Source organism: Nomascus leucogenys, chromosome 1a (genome assembly GCF_006542625.1).
Source record: "Nomascus leucogenys isolate Asia chromosome 1a, Asia_NLE_v1, whole genome shotgun sequence".
NCBI lineage: Eukaryota > Metazoa > Chordata > Mammalia > Primates > Hylobatidae > Nomascus > Nomascus leucogenys.
Genome location: NC_044381.1, coordinates 38,941,671 through 38,947,890, shown reverse-complemented (window position 1 = coordinate 38,947,890; position 6,220 = coordinate 38,941,671). Strand labels below are relative to the sequence as shown.

The 6,220-nt window shown below is 36.3% G+C and overlaps 1 protein-coding gene across 1 annotated transcript in view; it reads right to left on the bottom strand.

Moving 5' to 3' along the window:
* Positions 1-422: 422 nt before the first annotated feature.
* LOC115835441 overlaps positions 423-6,220 on the bottom strand; it is a 28,078-nt gene continuing 22,280 nt past the window's right edge. Inside the window, exon 3 of the mRNA XM_030813949.1 lies at positions 423-443. The gene's annotated coding sequence lies outside the window, so the exon portion shown is untranslated. The remainder of the gene's footprint in view (positions 444-6,220) is intronic.

Genomic DNA, 6,220 nt, shown 5'->3' with positions numbered 1-6,220 from the left:
CAATAGATACCTAATGCTAGATTACTATAGGGAATGAAAAATAGCTTTTCCATACCCATCCTAGGTTCATGGCTGAGGCCTCCATAATAAAAGATTAACAAGAACAAAGCATAGATGTTGCATGTAACTTTCCCATGACACAGGAACCTTCCTAAGGAAAGGAAAACCCAGAGCAGCTGTTAAACTTGTGTGTTTCTATGCCAGGTTTCACGAAGAGTGGACAGTTGTGGGGAGATACAGTTGAAGAAAGATGGGAATAAACTGCGGAGAATTTAGCAAGGCTTATTTGTTCAGATTTTTCTCTGTAACCCGTCAGTCTTCAGAGATAAGAAAGTACCTTTCCTGTGGAGATAGGTACTGTGGATATAGGCAGCACTTCTTACATGAGGGTCTTAGGACCTGCTTCAGGGGAAGTTCAGAAAATCATTCCAAGGTTTTATGACCTGCATCAGGAGAAAGGAGAGGAGGGAAGGTGAGAGTGACTTTCCAGCCTCTGCCATGTTTTCAAATGTCAATGTGCTGTATTTAGGAGAAGCATGTTCTCAACCCAATCACTACAAAGCATAAAGCACAAAGTCTACACGCTGTGTGAAAGACACAGATCTAAGTATTTTAGAGTTGAGAGAAAGCAGGAGTTCTCTAGGTTTTGGGTTTGGCGGGGGAGGGGGCCAGTAAAATGTCAATAATATTAGAGGTTAACAGAGTTAACAACTTTTTATTTGGTCAGATAAAGACCTTAGAAGAAAAAAGTCTGCCATAATTATAATTCCATTTTTTAAGAAATGTATTTTTAACTTTAAGACAAGATGACGGGAAAAAGTCTCAACAGTCTTTTAAATTGAATAAGTTTTATCTCATGAAAAACTCATTACGTTGTTTTTATTCATCTCATTTTACCACTTCCTCCCCTTGTTAATATCAGAACACTGCTTTTACTTAGCATGGCAATATGCCCAATAAAAAGGACCACCTTCCCCAGACTCCATTCCGACTAGGGGTGGCCAGCAACTCAGCTGTAGCCAGTGAGAGAGAAAAGGTGGAAAGACAGGAGGCCAGGAGATAATTTAGTCCTCTTCCCCTCTCTCCTGCTTCCTACTTAGTATAAGGGCAGAAGGGCTTAAGTTCCCGTCATCTTGGACTATAAACAACTCTCAAGGATGATAGTCATGGAATGAGGATGGCAGAGCAAAAAAAAAAAAGGAGGGCTGGGTACGGTGGCTCACACCTGTAATTCCAGCACTTTGGGAGGCTGAAGCGGGTGGATCATCTGAGGTCAGAAGTGTGAGACCAGCCTGACTACCATGGAGTAACCCCATCTCTACTAAAAAAAATATAAAATTAGCTGGGCATGGTGGCTCATGCCTGTAATCCCAGATACTTGGGAGGCTGAGGCAGAAGAATCACGTGAACCTGGGGGACGGAGGTTGCTGTGAGTGGAGATCACTCCATTGTGCTCCAGCCTGGGAAACAAGAGTGAAACTCTTGTCTAAAAAAAGGAAAAAAAAAGAAAGAAAGAAAAAAGAAAAAAGGAGAAGGAGGACCCTGGGTTCCCAATAATCATGAGAGTTACCTGGCTTGCCTAACTCTGGACTTTATAATGGCAAACCCCAAATATCTGAGACAGGTCTCAGTTAATTTGGAAAGTTTATTTTGCCAAGGTTGAGGACACACACCCATAACACAGGCTCAGGAGGTCCTGATGACACGTGCCCAAGGTGATCAGAGCACAGTTTGGTTTTATACATTTTAGGGAGATATGAGGCATCAATCAACATATGTAAGATAAATATTGTTTCGGTCCAGAAAAGGCAGGACAACTCAAAGCAAAGGTGGGAAACTCGAAGTGGGGAGGGGGCTTCCAGGTCATAGGTAGATAAGAGACAAATGGGCGCATTCTTTTGAGTTTATGATGACCCTCTCCAAAGGAGGCAATCAGATACGCATTTACTTCAGTGAGCAGAGGGGTGACTTTGAATAGAATGGGAGGCAAGTTTACCTTAAGCAGTTCCCAGCTTGACTTTTCCCTTTACCTTAGTGATTTTGGGGCCCCCAGATTTATTTTCCTTTCATATTTCCCCCCTTTTCTTTTTAAAAAATATTTTGGAGAAAGAATTTTAGAAGAAAATGAGTCTCTGGTCTCATTTTTGTCTGATATCTCATGGCTAGCATGGTTTATTCCTAGATGGGTAGGTCCCAAGTTATTAGGAAAGTTCATTTTTAACAGGTTGTGAAATCTTACGTTTTATGAAGAGAAAATAGGGAGAGGAAGGGAGCAAAACAACAACAAATGAAAGCACAATCTTGGAAAATTGGTATAGGCCATATGATTCTGAAGTCCATACATCAGTAGGTAGGTATGAAAGTGGATTATGTAGGTAAATAGGTTGCTGTTATTTTCTTCTGAAGTTTAAGTTGTCTAGCTTCAGTTTGCAGGGCTTTACAACAGTGACTCCAAATTAGGAAAAATGGGGGGGAAAAGAAGGAAAAAAATGAAAACATTATTTTGAAGACTTATAGCCAAGAAAAATTAGAATTCGGCCCAAACTGTAGAAAATAATAAAAACTGGAAAACATTGGGCAAGACTCGAATGTAACAACAGGTGTACTATAGTTTTTGAAACAGAATTTTTCTGTCTCCAGTTTCCCATTTTTACTACAGCCAAATCATGGTAAGACTGATTTGCTTTATTACACTTGAACTGAAAATTTGTATACAGTGCAGCAAGAATAATTGTTTGTTTACATAGGCTTTTAAATTGCCTTTGATGGAAATTTGTTCCATAGAAGGAATCTGAGATAAGACTTTTTTAAAGCCCAGCCCAGCCATGGATTTGTACCATCAAATACCTATGAGTTGGGTGAATTTGTCTATTCCTGAGGTTCCAAGATAAACTTGGGGCTCCTGGGCCTGTCAGAAAGTTACATTCTTTACTTACCACAGGTCAGGAACCCTGTACAGGGACTGTGTAGACAAGGTATGAGGTCTGCTTTACCAAGGGGCTTTTATTGTCTCCATAAGTCAAGTCTGATTCCTTAAAGGAAAGCACATCATTCCAGTCAAAGTCTTGGTAAGATAACCAGTTTCTCAAATTGTGTCCTGTTACAAATGAAGACATATTCTTATTGCACTTATGCAAATAACTGGATTGCCATAAGTTAAGAATATTCACAAATGGTTTCCAAATTCCAGAGAAATCAGGTAGAGAGAAACAAATATGTTCAAATTTTGTTCACAGAAGTGTATTAAATTGTTAAAAACTGTTAATAGCTCAAAAAAAGTTTCTTTAACTCTAAAGAAACAAAACAAAGGATAAGAAACGTTTTAAGCAAAAAGTCAAAAAGATTACTTTAGTCTTTTATTAGTTCAGTCCATGTGGTTAATTTCTGTTCTGCTTGATATTCATAAACATTTCAGTTCTCCATGAATCCCAAAAGTTTTTCTCCTATTCTGATGTCACAATTTCCAAAGTTATCAGAAACTTATATTCAAGAGCACCTGTTAGAGTTTTATAGCTGATTATAAAGCCACCTTCTAAAGAGGACCAAAACAAGACAATTGTCTGTGGATGACAAAACGTTTTAGGGCAGCCATAGTCAAAGACACAGTTGACAAGGAAATTTGTTACCTCTGTGGCACATAATAATTTAACTTAATTATAATTATTACTGATAATGTACACTAAGTCACATCAGAATCATAGGCATTTCCCATAATTTTGGAACACATACCAATAACATAATTATACAAATACAGCCCAAAGAAAACCAAACACTATTTCACATTTGACAATGTTTTCTGTATAATTTTTATACCAATAAGCCAAATTATGTCATTTTTGGACTTTAGGGAACCTAATATCTTAAAGGATTAATCAGGTCAGAAAAAGACATAATTTATCATTTGATTTTGGAAAGTTTGTCAAATATCAAAGTTTTAAAACACTTGATATCGCATGTCACTGTAAAATAAGTCATTCATTTGACTAAAGTGATAACTCAAGAATTTCCAAAAAAGGTGAAAACCTTCATTCTTTGAGAGAGGGGACTTAATTTTTCAAACAATAAGTCCTATCCTAATAAAAACAGCATGAAGTCAATTAAATTTTTTTCAAAATTTTATGAACAATCTATACGATTTTTATCTTATCTTGACCATAAGATATAACTTACATAGCCTTTAATAACCTTCATAACCTTTATTAAGGAGGTGGTTAATGCTTCAAGAAAACCTTGTTAATCTGACAGAGGGGTCCATATGATGGTCTTGCATCAGTGTGCCTTTAACATTAATGGTTAATTTATAGAAAAACTGAACTTATTTTATCTCTCAAAATTGGCCCTTACAATCCCACACACCCACATCTTCTGCAATAGTCCCTGAACATTGAGTTGTTGAATAGCTTTAATTTCTGGCCCTGTGTCTCAGGAATGCAGTTTATTTTGATTGACATTTTCTACGAGGCTTGAAGATGAGGCTTTAATTGCTGTATTTTAGATTTAGCAGGATTTAGTGTCTTCTTAGACCCAGGACTGAAAGCCCTGTAACTCAATGTCAAAAAGACTTTAAAAGCCCATACAGAAAGATACAAGGATGTAATAACCTTAATTAAAAAATATATTTTAATCTCAGTTTTTTTTTCTAAGGAAACCAAAAACTTAATAATAATGGCATAGGAATTGTTTCAATAAACCATGAAATCTGTTAGGCCAGTTCCTAAAAGGCAAAAGAGAAGAGCTTCTGCACTGCACAGAATATTATGTTGGAAGAAAACATTTCCCTTACACCTTTAAGAAAACATTGTTAGCATCAGGCCACAACAAAGAACTTGAGGAAAAAAAAAACTTATATTACCTGAAAGATGAGTTGGAGAGTGTTACTATATCTCAACCTTTAAAAGAGGAGAGAAAACCGAAAATGGCAAGGTGCAATAAAAGTTGAACTTCAGGTTAAAAAAAAATTAACATCTCTAGGCTGGGTGCAGTGGTTCACACCTGTAATCCCAGTGCTTTGGGAGGCGAACACAGGCAGATCACGAGGTCAGGAGTTTGAGACCAGCCTGGCCAGCATGGTGAAACCCCTCTCTACTAAAAATACAAAAAATTTGCCAGGCATGGTGGTGCATGCCTGTAGTCCCAGCTACTAGGGAGGCTGAGGCAGGAGAATTGCTTGAACCCGGGAGGTGGAGGTTGCAGTGAGCTGAGATTGTGCCACTGCACTCCAGCCTAGCCACAGAGCGAGACTCTGTCTGGAAAAAAAAAAAATTCATTGTTCTAACCAATTGTTTAGTGTATAAGTGGTTTTTTTTACATCAAGCCCCATCTCTAGAAAGACCACTACAATTTCCCTTTAATTAATAGACAATTTGATCATATAAAAGTTTTGGGTTTTTTTTAAATAAATCCTCTTATTGTGACTTACACAGACTATTCATGACATGCTCGGACTTTCTGGTTTGTCCTGAACATCCCTGTTTGTTAAACAACCAGTCATTTTATTTTAGGACTAAATTTACCATACAAGATTCTTTCTCATGTAAAATTATTTCTCTTTAAGCTTTCTTACAAAAAAAAACTCTTTATTTTTATAACTTTCATTACATCTCTTTTATTTCCTGGCTCCTTTTACCTTGTTTTATATATAACATTTATATAAGGTTTGAATTAGAAAAAAATTGTTCACCTTTTTAAAAAGGACACACTTTTTTGAAATAATGTTTTCCTATAATATAGTTTTATTGGAAAATACCCAAATAATGAAATATCTATTATTTAATTTAATATAACTTTAGATTCTAAATTATGATGAGTTTGTCTGCAAGTATTTATCCCATTACATTTGGTTAATTATTGTATTTTAATCATTTACCTAGATATTTATGAAAACTACAATAGTCTTCGTTTAAAGTTATGGAACTGCCATTGCAAAATTATAACTAAGACAATGAAAAAGATCTGACCTAACTGACTCCATCTTGCTTCTAACCTCCAAGCTGTTCTTGCTTATTCCTGGGTATAGGCTGAAGTAACTTTGGGAGGAACTTAGTTTACAGTTTAGCTTTGAAACAAAGATGATAATAGTCCTTTCCCAAAACAAACCTTACTGCTTGTGGACTAGACTGCCTAAAGTCACAAGATTCAAAGTTATGGTAATCTTACTAAATTCAAGTTGTAGCTATTTTCATTAGACCTATATTTATGTCTTATTTATTAAAATTACAGC